The sequence below is a fragment of the Eulemur rufifrons genome, chromosome 4 (genome assembly GCF_041146395.1).
Source record: "Eulemur rufifrons isolate Redbay chromosome 4, OSU_ERuf_1, whole genome shotgun sequence".
NCBI classification, from domain to species: Eukaryota; Metazoa; Chordata; class Mammalia; order Primates; family Lemuridae; genus Eulemur; species Eulemur rufifrons.
Genome location: NC_090986.1, coordinates 15,198,374 through 15,216,377, shown reverse-complemented (window position 1 = coordinate 15,216,377; position 18,004 = coordinate 15,198,374).

Sequence of the window (18,004 nt, the reverse complement as noted above, 5' to 3'; positions counted from 1 at the left end):
AAGTAGCTCTGTACTGATCTGCCAGCAGTTTTTAAAATGGGATTCTGTTTTGCAATATCTTTTTACATACAATAGCAAGAATATTTTCTAATTTCATTATTCTGCCTTCTACGATGTACGTTATGATGTATTTAATTGGCCTGTTGACCATTTCGTTTTGTTACAATTTTTTTGATCGCAGGTACTTTACAAGGAAGTCATGATAACGCTCATCACTTTGGGCTACTGACAATGTAGCTAGATCTGAGGGGAAGTTGGACATTGAGGAGGATACGTTTTTAGACCTCTCCTTGGGGTGAACTCCAGTCTCTCCTCCCAATATTCCTACCAAGAGTTCTTCATTTTAGATCCTCCCATTTAAAATCTTTCATTACACTCTTCTATTAGCTTACATCAAACTGCTAAATTTATTTTGGACTCTGCATGTTGGAAAAAAAAATTACACAGTTGTCTTGGGCATTGCTATTTGGATCATGTGGGTTTTTTTAGAACCTGGATATTATTTTCATTCATCTTAGGTGCATCACGCCAATACCTACGTACTAAAATAGATCATCCTTGTGCTGTTTCCTCATACTCCCTGAATGCAGCTTCCTTCCAATTTGTAAAAGCCAATTTTGCACTTATCTGACAGGGCTAAGAATGCTTCGTTTCCTGTTATTTTCCTTTTTTTTCTTTATATAGATTATTTTTTTTTGTAAACAAAAGGTGGACATCTTATGCCAGGGTCTGAGAAGTACAGGTTGGTAGGAAATGAGGATGTGTTCATGTCACCATATGGTGACGGGTTGCTATGCTTGTCAACTGGAATGTGCTTTGCAGGTGAGCTTTCTGGTGCTCAGGTAGACTCACTGCCACAGGAACCTGGGTCCTGATACTTTCAAGCCGAGGAAAGTTTCTCACAGTTCACGCACATAACCAATGAAATGTGAAATAGGTTCCATGATGAGCTGAAGCTTCTGGAGATTTTTCGAGCCTCATCCATGAAAGCTTTTCCTGTTGTCTTTTACACTAATTCAGAGAGTCCAACATGGGCACAATCCTGACGTAACGACACTCCACGTAGATATTTCTTATTTTTAATCTTTTTTTTTTTTTGAGAAAGAGAAAATGATCACTTACTACTTTTAGTTGCTTGCCTATGGTTTTTCTGCTTGAAAGCTAAACTCATTCATGAAGAAGTTACAGAACACAGGGAAAAACCAAGTGCTGGCTTGGTTTAGGCTCTGACAAGCACTCCTTGTGTGAGGCCTGCCAGTGCCCTGCGTGGACGCTCACAGGTGTCAATACGTGCATGTGCACAGCCACCAGAAGACTGTGAATCTACACCCCAGAGCTGAGACAGCGGCCAGTGCCACTAGAAAATAGAAAAAGAAAAGCAAAGCCCAGTGATAAAAGGCATGTGGAATTTTGTTAACCTGAATGTAGTAAATTAAACAAAGTAAACTAGGGTGATCAGAGTGGAAAAAAACACCAAACAAAAAACTGTCCAAACTAATTAAAATTTTAACACTTCCCACACCCCCACCTCCACCCCGGCAGCTTTGATTGACACTTAATAGTTAAGCTAGTCCATTTGTTTTTAAGGCCAAAGTTCCCACAGCATAAAAATAACACAATGGCCCCTGCCTGGCAGCTTGTGGACAAGTGCAGGAGCTCGGGGAGGGCTGAGGCTTCCATTGAAGAGGCAGCTGTTGGCGCCTTCACTTCTGACCCCGGGCTGCACTCTGGGGGGGCGGGGGGCTGTGCTCACAGCCCTTTCACTCTGCCCGTCCAGTGGCTGCTATTCACCCGGTACAAGCCGGGGGTGGATTGGTTTCAACTACTGCAAGAAACAGATGCTGCAATTACCTTCAGGAGCAGGAGCGAGATGAACTTTGAGTGGTGGCCAGCTTTTAGGATGGTGGTCCATCCCGGGCAGACTTTTATTGCTGGTAATCCTTTTAGATCTTCAACACCAATTGATCGTTTTTACGTCAAGCTATTGTCAACACAGATGGTGCTGGGGTTGGAATGCAGAGGCACACAGACCCTGCTTGTGTTTATACAGTTTGCACTTTTGTACTAAGAGATTTAACTATGAATGCTGGCAAAAAAGAAAGAATATTTTCTTCGTCAGATTTTATCTGCTCCTTGTTAAAACTAATTAAGGAACCCACACAGACTAAGAGATAGGTTAATGTTAAAGGATTATACACACACACACACGTGTAGTATAGCCATATATGCCTATATAGCATATCCATGAAAGAAAAGGTTTAAAAATTAGACTTGTTTTGTAACAAATTACTCACCTGTTTATATAATAGTTACATTACAAAGAGAGAGAGTTTGAAATTATGTCCTTATTTTAAAAAAGGACACGTGCATTTTTTTTTATTCTACCACAGTCTTGGAGAGCAGTGGTTATGGACTTTTGTACAGGGTTGAGAGAGACATGGACTCCTCAGCCACAAAGGCTGGTGTCCATGCCTGATGGGACCGGATGTAGGGCTGTGCCCCGCACCAAAGGCAGCCACAGGGCTTCCCCCTGCGCACCTGCTGCCTGGACCAGCCTCTGTTCCGGGCTCTTCTCCTCGGGGACTCAGCCCCGGGGCGCTCTGTCCTCTCGCTGACCTCAGGTTGCATTCCTTACTTGCCTGAGAGTCTGTCACCACCAAACACTTACGGTGTTTTAAACATTTCTTTTTTGTCTATCCCTCGCTGAGCTACTTGAGGGCAGTGACTGTTTCTGGCATGCCCAAAGCCTCCCCCTGTCCCTGGCACTAGCAGGTGCTCCCCGAAAGTGTGTTGAATACCACAGGACAGAACCTGTGTTATGCAAAGTGACCCCTCTTGCCCCTGTGGTGTGGTGGTGCTGGGAGCACCTTGCAGGTTCCTCGTCTCAAAACCAAGGCACTTGCTCCCCAGCCGCAGGCACCATGGCCTGCCAAGGGCACCACTCAGTGCTTCCCAGGGGACCACAACAGAGAAATGCACAGCAGAAATGGATTCCCTCCTACTTCTGGGGGGCAGGAGTCCTGGAGGTATCGGCAGAGCCCTGCTCCTTCTAAAGGCTGTAGGAGAGACTCCTTCTTTGCCTCATCCAGCAACAGGTAGCTCCAGGCATTTTTCGACTTGTGTCTGCATCCACCTTCACGTGGCCTCTCTCCTCCTTTCCGCATCTCTCCTCTGTGGGTCTCTTATAAGGACACTGGATATTGGATTTACGGCCCAGCCAGATAATCCAGGATAATCTCATCTCAAGATCTTTAATTTAATTATATCTGCAAGACCCTTGTTTTCCAAATAAAGTCATAGTTTTTTCCAGGGTTTAGGCTGCGGACATATCTTTTGGGGCACGGGGCCACCACGTCTGTGGTAATTTGCTCTGGCAGTGCTAGAAAACCACCCTCAGGTTTTTCCCTGACAAAAAGGAGCGTCATGGTCCGAGGCTGTGCCCCTGCCTGTGGGCAGACCCCACCCAGTGACGGGTCAATGGTGGGGCGTGCAAAGGCCAGGCTCCTTGCTCAGTTGGTGCCAACTCTGAAGGTCATCTCAACTCCAGAGCTCTTCTTGGGACAGGCTGAGGACCTAGTGTGACTCTATCACAAGCTGACGTCCCTCTCTGCGCCCTCCTGGAGGGCGCTCCCTGACAATCCACCTGCATCCTTTTCACGGTCTGTTTTCTGCTGAACATGATCTATAACATGTAGCAACTTAAGTGCAGAAATGTGTTGGGAATATCATTTATTCTTCTAGTCATCATCTTGAATTCAGCCAAGAAGATATAAGCTTTAAGCAAATTGATGACATTAAACTGTTAAAAATTAATAGTCAAATAGTTTCTACTTCTTCAGGAAGCAATATTTACTCATTTACACACGAGGGTTCCAGAGACTGTCTACTCCAGTCACAAAAGCAACATCTAGGTAGCGTGGGAATAGGAGTAATTGGCTGAACACTTTCCATATGTATATATTTTTATGTGACTGCTCCTGGCTTATTTCTGGAGCATGTGGTACATGGTGTGGCAGCTACTGTCCACCGGCATTTATCATCTTTTCATCCATAGATTTACAAAGCTCCCCAAAGTAAATTTATTCTAATGAGGTAAAACCCAAGTCTTGAGGTCCGTTTGACCTGGGTTCCAATGCTGGCTCAGACACTGAAATGATCTTTCGTAGTTTCCTAGGCTTCAGCCCCTTACCTGTGAAATAAAGATAATGACCCTGAGCTAAAGAGTTGTGGTGAGGATTCCAGCGGCCACACATGGAGATCCTTAGCTCAGTGCCTGCCACACAGGCAGTGCCGAGTAAACAGTGCTTGTGTACCACCCGCCTCCCGGCCTCTGAGTGCATGTGCCAGTGGCAAGCGGAGCTGAGGTTCACTCCCCAAATTCAGTCTCTGAATTCTAGTTCAGTTCACTTGCAGGGTGTGGTATGGGAGGCAGTGAGCTCACTTTTTCTCCTTTGGTTTCAAGAGAGCACAGTCGACGAGGCATTGCAGGCTAATTTTAGGAACACAGAAAAGTCCATTTATCAGAGGCAGCAGCTAAAGGGCTGCTTATAATTCAGAAATTCTTTCTTCCACTCTGCCTGGACTGCAGACAGCTTCCTAGAAGGACAGCCTGTATATGTGACTTCCCATTCAGCCTCCTGCCTCGCTCTTCTTTATAGCCAACCTGCTCTGGAGAAACTCCTGCCCCCAGCCCTCCCCAGGCCTATAATAAATGAGGGCATGTCATGTAATGTGATGGTCACTTTGAAAAAAATCTTGTGCTCCTGACTGAGTCTCAAATCTGCAGCTACAGGCAGCCCCTCTATATATCTTCCAGCACCCCTATTTGACATCCACCATATTTGGCAGTCTTTTCTTATGTATCATGGATTTTACAGGTATTACCACTTTCTATAAAAAGGGAATGTGCTTGTATTTTTTAAAAATTCTCATGGTTGCTTCTGGGTGAGCATAACAGAAGATGCACATACTGTCTTGGTTTTTTGTCTTATGAATTGGAAGTCAAAATGGGACTTAAGTCAATTAACAAGGCATAGTGTTACATATTAAGAGATAAGTAAGAAGGAATTAGACATTCTTTCTCTTCTTAATAATCTTAAAATTTATTATTGTGGCCATGAAATGCAAATATGAATAGAAAACTCACCCAAATGTGAGTGTTATCTAAAGAGACAATGAGAGTGTGGGGGTTTGGAGCAGGGAAATCGCTCTGGCTGTAGTGGCCCTGCATGGACGTTACTCTCCACTTCCTGTTCCTCTCCCCTTGAGGGGGCTGCCAGAAGCCAGCACAAGCCAAAGTCTTTTCCAGCTCTGTTCCTCTTCCATTCAAGGCATCCACTGCAGATGGGGAAAGAGAAAACCCTTTGAGGGAAAAGGGTAAAGCAACGTGTTGTCATGACGTTTTCCCAAACAATGCCTGGCCCCAACAACCACCTGGGAAGGTGATTACAACTGACTCAGGATCTCCAGAGATCTGGGATTTGCATTTTTTCTACAAGGGCCCAGAGTAATTTGGATAATCAGGCAATTTTGGAAATCCCTAGTGTAGTGGATAAAGCACTATGCTGGAAGGTAAGAGACCTGTATTTTGTTTCTGGCTTTGTCACTAAGTAGGTGTAGGATTTGGATACGTTTCAATGTATCTGAGCCTCAATTTTCTTGTCTATAAAAGGAGGGCGCTCAGTTTGATGATGTCTAAAATCACTTCCAACTTTAATATTCCATGATTCTCTAAAATGTACAGTGTTTTTATAAAACTCTATAACTCCTTTATAAAAAGAAGAAGGAGAAAAAAATGAGGATTAGGGACAGGAGACTAAAGAATGGGAACATGAGGTTGTTTCCCTTATAGACAGAAGGAATGGAAGGAGGCCCTTTCTTCTGCTATATCTGAAAAAAATAACTTCTAGGAGCCAAGCTTAACAATGGAAAGAGGCTCAGTAAGATTTCAGTTTTAAGCCAAAGAACTGGATCTCTTTACTGGCCGAGAAGCAGAAGATGCATGTATGTCAGACATGACTTGTATCGATTATTCTGCAATGAGCTATACATTCAAAGAACACTGATTTTCTTGAAAAAAAAAATCATAAAGCACCAATAGCATTTTGTCTCCTTGCATTTAGGATGAGCAAACATTGGTTTCTACTTAAATGAAAGTTCCCCCTGGATTGTTTCTTAGTAAGAATGACCATTTTCTTACTTCAGGAGTTTGACTGGCAGGTCCTTACTAAGGAGGAAAAATGAATTTCAAAGACAGACCTAAGAAAAACTTTTCTTTTCCCCCTGCTCTCTCTGGACTTTTGTTGCTCCAGGTGTTACAGAAGAAAACAAATTTCTCAACTGGTCTAGTCCTTAATAACAGTATTATTAAGATCCCCAAGCACATCTGATATTGCTCTTCCAAAGAGTCTGGGGAGAACCGCTCATTTATTGATGCAGCAGTCACAAAGGGACCTGAGTGCCCTTATTTCTGTTTGTAGAAACTCTGGGGTAACATGAAAGAGGGGGAGCACAGGGAGACACGAAGAAGAAAACAACCCTAGAGTCTGGCTGCCGATTGTCTTTTTTACTCACTTGAAAGCCTCTTGGTTGATTGATTTGTGATTTGGGCACCACTTCTCCACTCAGGACTCAGAAGCCCGTGCTTGTCATGCACTGCAGACACTCGGCAGCCCGCTAGGAAGGCGGGTGATTATGATGTGGGTACTAATCGGTTTGTTCCACCACGTTTCCCTTCCAAGTGTAGCAGCCTTGCAATTTGCAATGGCCGGAGGGGACGGGAACAGCAGGTATAAGTGCAATCCACAGAGAAATAAAACTACTTCGTTGAATTGTCCCCAGTGTTCTCCTAGATCAAAAGTGGACTAATCCTAAAAGTGAGGACCAGCCAAAGTCGGGGTGAAATTGGCAACAGGCCGAGGTGAGGGATGTGAAGGCTGGTGTGATGCCGATTTGTTGTTGCAGGAACTGAAGGTGACAGGATGGGGCGGGGGCGGGTTGCTCAGCCTAAGCAGTGTAACATAGATGTTTAGGACAAACTGGGAAGGACCCTACTTGGAAGGAAATGATACATCTGGAAAACTCAACCTTCTGCAAAAGCTATGGGCCTTTCCTAAGTGAGCCCTGAGGAGCACGAACAATCATTGCCACCGAATCAATTGCACTTCATCACAAAGGGAAAGTGTCGTCCAACATTGGATCATTTTTGTCAAAACAATGGATAACAAACTATGAGGGCAAATTCCCAGCAGGGAGAAGAGTGGGTGGCATAAGACACCATTCAGAGACTGGAGTTGGCGGCAGAAAAAACGGTCATGAACTATACGATGACCCCGAGGAAGACTGTTACAACACCTAGAGATAACCCGGTGCGCCTAGCATAAAAGATACTATGAACACGTTTCGTATTGTTCAAATGGACTCTGTCAACTTTGTGATTGCCCTTCCAACCCACTGGTGAAAGTGAAGCCCCATAAAAGAAGGCCAGGTTCTGGGGATCAGAACTTTTGGAACTGTTGATATTCTGCCTCTTTTTCACCCCAGGAACCTCAACATTTGCTGGTTTCGCTCACCCCAGCTCCCCTTCCTCAGAGTTTCACTTTTTCTCCTTAACCCTTCTGCGTTCCTTCTTTGTGATTCTTTGTCTACACTGCTCCGTGTTTCCTGACTCACTCTCCGGTTGCTCTCTTTGTTCTAAGCCCCACCACCACGGGCAGCCCTGACGGCAGCACCTCGGGGCTTCCGCTTACCGGCAAGTCTGGACAAGCAGACTCGGGACACGCAGGCAGGAAAACATGGGGGGACAGATGTTAATGGCACTGCTTTGCACAAACGTTGCAGACTCAGAGCTTCAATTAATAGTACGAAACAGCGCCGGTTTCATTCTTTCTCTCCCCGCCTCTGCTGTGTGTGGCCCTCACTGGACCTCTGCTGGTTTGTCAGAGGAAGCCTGACAGAGAGGAAAAGATTCAGGGTCAGACGGACTGGGGTTTGCATCTCAGGCTGCTCTGTACGAGCTGCCATTCTGGCAAATCCTCTAACACCCCTGGGCCCAACTTTCTTATTGGTTAATGGCAAGGTTGGGGTCTAGTGTGCGAATAACACCACTTGCCGGACGTGGTGGCCCGTGCCTGTAGTACCAGCTACTCAGGAGGCAGAGGAGGGAGGATGACTTGAGCCCAGGAGTTCTGGGCTGTAGTGTGGTATGCCCCTAGGGTGTCCGCACTGAATTCGGCATCAGTATGGTGACCTCCTGGGAGCGGGGAACCACCAGGTTGCCTAAAGAGGGGTGAACTGGCCCAGGTCAGAAACGGAGCAGGTCAAAACTCCTGTGCTGATCAGTAGTGGGATAGTGCCTGTGAATAGCCACTGCACTCCAGCCTGGGCAACATAGCGAGATCCCGAGACCCCATCTCTAAAAAGTAAATAAATAAAATAAAATAAAAATAAATACACCACTTGGGAAGTATGTTATGAGGGTTGCACTCACCTCTCAAAAATGTAATTTTTCATTAATTGGGTCATCAAATAGTCCTGAGCACCTGCCACGCCCCAGGAACTGTTCTAGTCACTGTGGATACAAGAACGAACACCACAGATTGCTTTTCAGACACCGTCCTGGTTTCTCCGGCATCTGCTCCTTTTTGCTTTCCTCACAAGAAAGCGGTCATTGCTCAACTCTTAAACATCCCTGTTGCCCTTCAACTTTGGCCAGATCTGTTGTGGAAAGCTTGTGCTGAAGGCAGACCTCCCTGGACATACTTCAGCTCCTCTTGGAGTCTTGCAAATATCTGTTGGAGAATCTTTCCGTCTCTTTTTCTCCCTTACAAACTCACGCACACGCGCCCACCACTTCTCTACTGGCTGAGTCCAATCATGCTCCCTAGAATCCGTTTAGAGTCTCAGTTGCCTCTGGTTAAGTCCCCACTTGCGTCCCCTGCTCCTCCGGTGCACGTTCTCCGCAGCCCACGCCCCAGTTTTACCTTGGCTTCCTCACGCCCTGCGGACGACCCTACTCTGTGGGTTTCTCATGAAATTTCTCGCTGAATCCTGTGTGGTCTCAGTTTTCTCAGGATCGTATTTGGACCCCTGTGTTTCTAAAATCTCCGATTAGGCACATTCTCTTTGTTATAAAGTTTCAAAACCCTTTTCTGTTTCATCTGGACCTCAGCGTTTCTCTTTGTCTCCATGCATTTCCTCCTCCCTCCCCTGGAGAGGAAGAGGGAGGGAGGATGAGTTGGGTGAGTCTTTGTTGGGTGAGTCTTTCCCCCAGCGGCCTCCATTCCCAGGCTGCTGCTTCTCTTTGGGACTATATGTCACTCACAATCTCTCCGTTCCAGCCTTTTCCTTCAGTCCTTTTCTCCCCACCCTTTGTCCACAAACAGCTCAAGTCTTGCCTTATGGAATCAAACAACATCACAAGCCAACCTCTATTTTTACCTGCTACGCTATTACACTTCCATTCCAGTTTTTCCTTCAACCTTATACACAAACTGATTGACAAATATTTTCAAGCATATATATTTTACCAAGCAATATGTAGTTATATTTTACCAAGCAATATGTAGTTAGGCATATATATTTGAATACATATAAATATATAACAAAACTAATACATTTTATTAAGCAAATTGAAAAATAATTCACCAATATCCGTTTCCATAGGATTTTCTTCTTAATATCTATTTTCTACTTTCACCACTTTAATAAAATATTTTTGCCCCAAACTACCAAAGTCTAACCATAAAAATACCTAATGGTATTTTGTAGGTTTTTATCCTAGTGACCTTCTTATCCTTACGTGACTGCTGGTCAACTGTAAATTAAAACCGTGTAATCTCCTTAGTATAATTTACCACATTCTTGGGCAAACTTGGGATTGGCAAACTTTTCTATAAAGGGCCAGATAGTAAACATTTTCAGCTTTGAGGACCATATGGTTACTGTTGGAACCACTCAACTCTTTGCTGTAGCAGGAAAGCAGCCATAGACAGTATGTAAACAAATTGGCATGATGCGCTCCAGTAAAACTCTTTACAAAACAGGCCTGACCTGCAGGCTACAGTTTGCAGATCCATGGTCAAAGTGAATTTTAGCTCTTGCTTAGGAATCTTGCTGCCATACCTACCATGTCTGGCAGGCTGTAGAAATGACATCCTACAAGGTCTCTGTGTTCTACTCTCTGGAACCTGTGAGTGTTACCTTATGTGGTTAAAAACCCTTTGCAGGTGTGATTAAGTTAAAGATTTTGAGCTGGAGAGATTGCTCAGAATTATCCAGGTTGGTCCTAAATGCACATATCTTTCTTGGAGGGAAGCAGAGGAGCTCTGATGACACACGCACACAGAAGAGGAGAAGGCAACAGAACCAAGGAGGTAGAAGTCAGCATTAGGAGACTACAAAACCAGTGATGCCAGCGGCCGCCAGAAATTGGACGAGGCAAGCAAAGGAATTTTCCCCAGAGCATCTGGACAATGCTTGGCTCTGCATGGCCTTGAGTGTAGCCCCATAAGACTCATTTCAAATTTATGGCCTCCAGAACTATACGAGAATGCATTTCTGCTGTTTTAAGTGACAAGACTTGTGGTGATTTGTTATGGCACCTCTCAGAGACTAACTCCCTTGCTGCTCATTGACCACTCTCGAAACATTTTCCTCCTCTGCGGCTCCTGCCCTCTGGTTCCCTGAGACCCAAGGCACCTTTTACCTTTTCATTTCATGGTCACTGACCAAATTCCTAGTGTCTCAAATCACTGTGGACTTTGGCTTCTTTTTTTTTTTTTTTTTTTTTTGGAGACAGAGTCTTGCTCTTTTGCCCTGGCTAGACTGCCATGGCATCAGCCTAGCTCACAGCAACCTCAAACTCCTGAGTTTAAGCAATCCTTCTGCCTCAGCCTCCCGAGTAGCTAGGACTACAGGCATGTGCCATCATGCCTGGCTAATTTTTTTTCTATGTATATTTTTAGCTGTCCAGATAATTTCTTTCTATTTTTAGTAGAGATGGGTTCTCGCTCTTGCTCAGGCTGGTCTTGAACTCCTGACCTTGAGCAATCCTCCTGCCTTACAGGTGTGAGCCACCACGCCCAGCCGGACTTTGGCTTCTGACTCATATTTTTCCACCCTGAATCTAGTCATTGTCCTGTGACTTCAACACCCAGGATGGCGTCCAGTGCAACACTCAGCCTCTGAGTTCCTTGATTAACTCAATTCCAGCAAACCTTTTCGTCACTTGGCTGGCTTTGGCAATCCACTTCCACTACCACATCCTTGGCCCTGGTGTCACTTAGAATTGTTACATACTCAGAATCTACAGCTGAAATGTAAAAATCTCTGACGTGCCCTGCCTCTTCCTCCACCTCCCACTCCCTTGCTCCTGTGCTAGGAACCTGCTCTCACTCAGCATCCCTGGCCCCTTCCTTCCCGGCCTCAGTTACCTTACTGAGGAGGAGCACCCTGGCCATTCTTCTGTGAGTCCCTCAATTCTCTGTCCCCTTGTCCTTCTGTAGCACTGGGAGTGAAGATTCCCAACCTAGGGTGGGTTGAGTCAGTTTTCTCCTTCACCTCCCCCCGAACTCATGGTCTCCATTCAGTTGGCTCCTCAGCAGTTCTTGCATTCTTCTCTCCCAGGACCTCATGTCAGCCTTTGTGCCATCCTGGTTATTCTTCTCCAGTAAGTTCTACCTGAATTTTAGCTCTTTCTGAAGATCCTGCTGCCACATCTACTATTTGTGGTTGGCTGAAAAGTAGTAGTTTGGGGCTTCCCCTGCCTTCTGCATCTAAATATTTTCTTCCTTAATGTGGGTCTTGCCTGCTGGTGTTTCTGTTTGCTTGGGGGTGTTTTTTTTTTTTTGGTTGTTGTTTTGTTTTTTAGGTTTTGTTTTTTTTTGGTAGCTGCAACATACTGCAGACTCCATTGATTCAGTTTACAGTCAGTAAAATTTTCTTCTTCTTTTGTATGTGTTTAACTGTAAAGCCACATTTCTTTCCTTTTCTTGTTTTTACGTGATTTAACTTTGGATCCTCACAGAAGGCTTCACGTTGAACTCCATTAAGAGCCTAGACAGGGAAGTGCAGTGAAGCACCTGTGGTTTCTAGTCCACCTTTCCTTTGCATTCCTCCATTCCCTTGTCAACCACACCCTCCTTTCTCGTGCAGGAGCACTGCGCATGGTTTAGTGGGATCTGATTACCTCTCACTCTCTTCGTCCTCCAATGCAGGGTGTTCTCCAGCTCTCAGGCTGGTGGATTGAAGTGTCCGATCACTTGGGCCTCTGTGATTGGATACACCATAGTCCAAATCAGGTCAATCAACAGCTTCCACAGGATTTTTACTGGGACCCTCCAGAAAAACACTGTCTTCTCCGGTACCATGGACAGTAAAGGCAACGCTAGATTAAGGCAGCCAGTGGTGGTTATTCTAAGATTGTCCAAGGAAAAGAAAAGATGGAAGATGGAGAAAAACATGGAATCCCAATGATATAGTTCAAACCCCAGGAGCCAGCTTTCCACCCCAGAAACTTCCAATTTACATAAGTCAATAAGTTCCCTTTTTTATTTAAGTTCTTTTGGATTGAGTTCCTAAAATTTAAAATAGGAAGACACTTAACACCTTCTACAAGGCTTTTTAAAAATTTTGTTATTCAATATATTTGTCAAAAGATTCTAACTTCTTTTCACTAAAAAAAAATAATGATCAGCAAGACACAAATATACTCATCAAATAGGGACAAGAAAATGTCTCTTCAGCTTTTCACTACAGACATCTTTTTAGGTTGAGAGCCATCAACTCTTCCACACATTTTAAGAATTGTCGTTCCATTGGCTGAGAATTTACTCCTCTTTGTTGTTCATGATGATACCATAATAGACCTTGGCAGAATTTTTGCTAAAAAGTACTTACATAGTATTTATCACACACTATTGATGGACTTTTCTAGGAAGAACATAAAGAAAATTATCTAACCAATGAACAAATTTCCATTCTAAAAGCTTGTGTACAATTATTTTAATAATCTATTTTGATATTTGATAGTTTACTTGTCTACAGTTGATGGTGTTCATCTTGTCTCCCTCTTCCTCCAGTATCCATAGTTATGCAAAGATCACAAAAATAATTCAGAGATTTAATTTTTAATGAATTTAATCAGAAATATATGTATATATATTTTATCTGAAATATCTGAATACTATCTTATAATGCTCACATCTACTTGACGTTTCCTTTCATGAATATTTGTTCTACCTTTTACGTTGTGAAATTAGTCTCATCAAGAGGCTCCAGACAGGATTTGAGATACTCATTTTCTTCAGTTTGTATTACTGATATATGAGCCAACTCTTGAATCTAAGCATCTCTTACTTCTAGTTTTTTCCAAATACAATCAATGAAGTTTCACCATACAGATAGTCTCCAGTTTGCTTTCTACAACATTCCTTCATTCATTTATATTTAGTTAGTTAATAGTTAATAATATTTGTGTTTCCCGTAGTATAAGACTCTAGTTTTGCAAGCAGTTACTAAGGTACCATGGGACAAGATGTTTCCTGCATTAGTTATCTTTTTTTTTTTTTTTGGCAACCATACTATTACACTTTTAACTTAAGTTAAAATGAAATGTTTTCAAAAACCTAGTTCACTGTGTGGATTTAATTCATGTTTCACTTGTCATTTTTCTTTACATTGCATTACATTGCAAATTTTATAAACCACATAAATTATAATAGCTCTCATTTATGACATTAAAAGCATCTTTTTATATGCTTAAAACACATATTTAACCTGTTCACATGGCAATTTTTTTACACTGTTTTATATACAATTTTTTAGCAAGTGCAATAATTTGAAATGAAGCAGTAAACTATAAGCACTATTTACAGGATTAAAATAATGTTATCTTTATTACAATTGTACATTTTTAATACCGCATGTGAGTTCAAAGACGTTTAGTGATAAATCCCAAATGAAATTGCTGGGCAACTCTGCAGGCTCCGGTGGAGAATGCATTTGGCAAATGTTAAAAGTCAGAAACCATCAGGAACTAAAATTACCTTTGATGCTGCTCCCAGGGAGCCGAGAGTAAGGTGAAAGGCAAAGCAGAGTGTGTGGTCGTCCAGTCGGGAGGCCTGTATGTCTGTCTCGGAGCCATTATTGGACACTGATGCTGGGTTTTTGTTTTTTTTTTTCCAAGTAGGTTTGCTTCAATAGAATGAGAAATGTCTCTGAACTAAATTAAATGCTTTTATAAATTAAAAATCCCATGTACAAATAGTTCAAGAAATTTAATTTTATTTCTTTAATTACGCATTTAGAGGGGGCAATTTGACTCTCATCAAATTGCGATGTGCCCCCCCCCCCCAACACACATAATCTCACATATACTTGTTATTTATCCATTTCTGGTCCAGACTTCCTTGTGGCTCCCTTTTGGATGGTGAAGGGAAAGTATCTTAAATCACCAATTAAACTAAACAGTGTCTTTATTTTAAATTAACTTCTTTCTGGTTAACTCAGTGTCTTTTGTCTAAATACTCTGGTTTGTCTTTTTAGTTAAAACAGTTACTATTATTATTTTAATGTATCTACATAACGCTTCTTCGTAAGATGACATTTGGGTTAAAACTGCTCTTCATCCTCTGATAATGCTGTGAGCCTCAAGTGTAGGCTTGAATATTGTATCATTCCCTGCACCCTTGAATCGTCCAGGCTGTGCCTGCACTACCTCTGCCACGCCTGGTCCTTCATAGGCCTGCCAATGTCTGCTGATGGAGTCCACTCCCGGTACAGGTGTTTCTCTTGGCATTGGCCATGACCAATATTTTCAATCTCCCTACCAATGAGTCTCATCATGCTCTTGCTGGCATATGACATCTGTGGGTCTCAGAGGAGTCCCCCAGCTGGCCTCAGGCTTGGGTATTCCACCCTCTGGCATATAGGGAGCAATCTCCCCGCTTATGGAAGAATCTCCTTACAGCCTGTCTGGTCTTCACTTGTTACTTTCCACCTTACCCATTGGTAACGCTCAGTGACTTCTAGATCCCAGGAGGTGCCCTTCCCTTTCCCCCTGTGCTGGTGCAAAATATTGTGTTGGACATTCTCCTTCCAGAGACCAAATTTGGAAGCAGGGCGAAGACCTCTGTGTTCAGCATCACTCTCAACATACCTGGGGTGTCCCTGCCATATTCCCTCAAAGTTTGACTCCACGTGGGCCCCCCCCCCCATTGCACTTCTTTCTTTCTTTATTTCCCCCTTTGCTTCATAAGAGCCTCTCTTTCCCTTTTGTGTCTGGTAGGATCCTCCACCTCCATCATGTTCCCCTTCTCCCTAACCTGTGTACTTTCTTGGTTTTAGATAGCACCTTCTCTTTTCTTTTCTGGAGCCCTAAGCTTTAGAGCTTTATCTTAATGGTGAACAAGGTCCAGGGGATTTAATTTATAAGGATAAATAAAATACATTGTTCCCATGTTCTCAAAGTATAAACCAGGTTACACTATGAGACAGTGGCCTCTGTCTTGTGATCATTCCACAGGGGTGTGAGCAAGTGTCTTGAGCTGTTCTTTAAATTCATTGTTCACTAATGACCATACCATTAGGTTCCTAAGATGACATTTTCTTAGCACATCCTTCCTGAGGTCATCCCACTTGTTTTATCTTATTATTCACTTTTCTAGGCAAAGCCTTTCCCATTTTGGACTTAGATCTGTCACACGGTTATGAAAGGCAAAATAAAAGATCCGGTTCTGGAAAAAGATTTCCTGCTATCAAATTCTTACTAATTGTGAGAAGTAAAGCAAATTATTTGTTATTATTCATGTGTGTAATAATAGTTCTTGTGACAATAAAATGAAGTAAGACATATAAAATGCCTAGAACAGGACCTGGCATGTGCTTAATGCTCGGTGCATTTTAGCTGTTATTATGATAGAATCAAAGAATCTCAGTTGTGAGAAGACGCTAGGTCCAACCTTGCAGTGTTTGGAATCTCCTATAACATTCCCGTTAAATATTTATATAACTTCTCCTTGAATGCCTCAAGTAGAAGGAGACTCAATACCTTCCAAGGTAATTCATTCTATCACTGCAGAGCTCTGGATATTGTAATGTCCTCCTTTAGCTTAAGTAAATATCCATCTCCCTGAAATGTCTATTCATTATTCCTAGAAAGACTTCCTGGGGCCATTTAGAGTAAATCTAATTCCTCTTTTACTGGAGCTCCCTTTTAATATTTGAGGATGGTCAGGATGCCTGTTTCTTTTCCGTATTATATTCTCTTATGAGCTAAACAGCTGTCTATCTCTAACTGGTCCTCCTAGGATATGGTTTAAGTCCCCTGACCTTGGCAATAGGGAAGGTCATATAAGCTGTCATTATTCCAGTAAGATGCCATTATCCTGACAACAAATAGGTTAGGAACAGCTATTTATGTTGCTTAACATCAAAGATTAAGAAAATCCTTTAGCTCTTTGGAAATCATAATCCACATGCAAGAATGGTAATTCTCTTTTTTATCCAATGTCATGTAGAAATAAAGCATGCTACAGTTGAGAATCTTCCAAATTATATTAACCCTTTAAACACCAAACATTTTTTGGGCAACCATTCTTCTTGCAAGTGTGATTTGAATACTTCCCCAATTCTAAAATCTTGTGGCAGAGTCTATCAGGACATGAAAAGCTATAGAATATGTAATCCTTACCAAAACTGACAGTTTGAAAATCTGAAAGTCAGAGGTAACACATACATATAAATCTCTGTAGAGCTTGGCAGTAGTGATCCGTGTCAATTAGAATAACTCTGAGAATGCACCACAGTTTAGAGGAGAGGAGATCATCTCAGGTAGGAGTGAGTGGCAAGGATTTCGTGGTGGAGGGTGAAGAGGCTAGAGTTTTATTCAGTGGAAATGTCAAGTCTAACATTATAGAGGAATCTGCATTGAAGGTCTAGAGGGGGAGGTGTGTGCAAGAAGTGAGGAAGCACACAGTGAAGTCAGGAAACAGTGGAACAACAACTTCTGTTCTATAACAAAGATTAAACTGCACTTGCTGTGAGCCTGGTCTTTTGGTGCTGAACTGCAAAGTGTAGGAAGTAAAAAGTAACACAAATACATTAATTATTATAATTTTGATAGTTCAAGGAAGGAAAGGTATAACATGTGGTGAGAACATGTAACAGTAAGTCCTGCGGGATCAGGGAAGGCTTCCTGGAGTTGACATTTAAGCTGGATCATATGGAAATTAAGAAACTGCATACACTGGGAATCCCATGGATAAAGGCTCCAAGGCAAGATGGAGCATCTTATGGGAGGAACTTGGAGTGGTTCGAGTTTAGAGAGTGAAGAGGAGAAAAGCAAGAGAAAAGGGGGGATCCAATTTTGAATGTGAATTTCAACAGCAATAGAGTTGATAGGCATTGAGCAGACACTGATAGAGTCAGATTTGCACTTTTAAAAACACTGCCTTGGGAATGAATTGGAGGAATGCAATAGATTTGCCCTCAGAATAGATGAGCTTGCCAGAAGAACAAGTGTTGCACCAAAAAAAAAAAAAAAAAAAAAAAATCACCTAACACTGAGCCCTTAAAAACTCCAACATTTGAATATGAGAGAGTGGAAGAAAAGCTGATTAAGGAGACTCTGAGAGACTGGGGACCACTAGGACCATAAATTCTAATCAGCAAGGTCAAGAGGTAATTTTGGCCTCTTGTTCCAACTCAAGCACAATCTTCCTAACAAAAACTTTCCAGATCTATGAAGCTAAATTTCACCTCCTTGTCTCCTAAAATGGCCATAATGTTTATAGCCCTTATCACTTTCTATCTTGAAATAGAATTTTTTACAAACATATCATTTCTACAGACCATAAGCTTCCAGTGCCAGAATCTATTTTTTATTCATCTTTGAATCACACAGAGCACTGAACAGGGAGACTTGCCCATGATGAGTGCTCAGTTTTTATTAAATAAAAGAATGGTTCACTTTGTGTAACAGGAAGATGGGTGGTACAGTTATGTA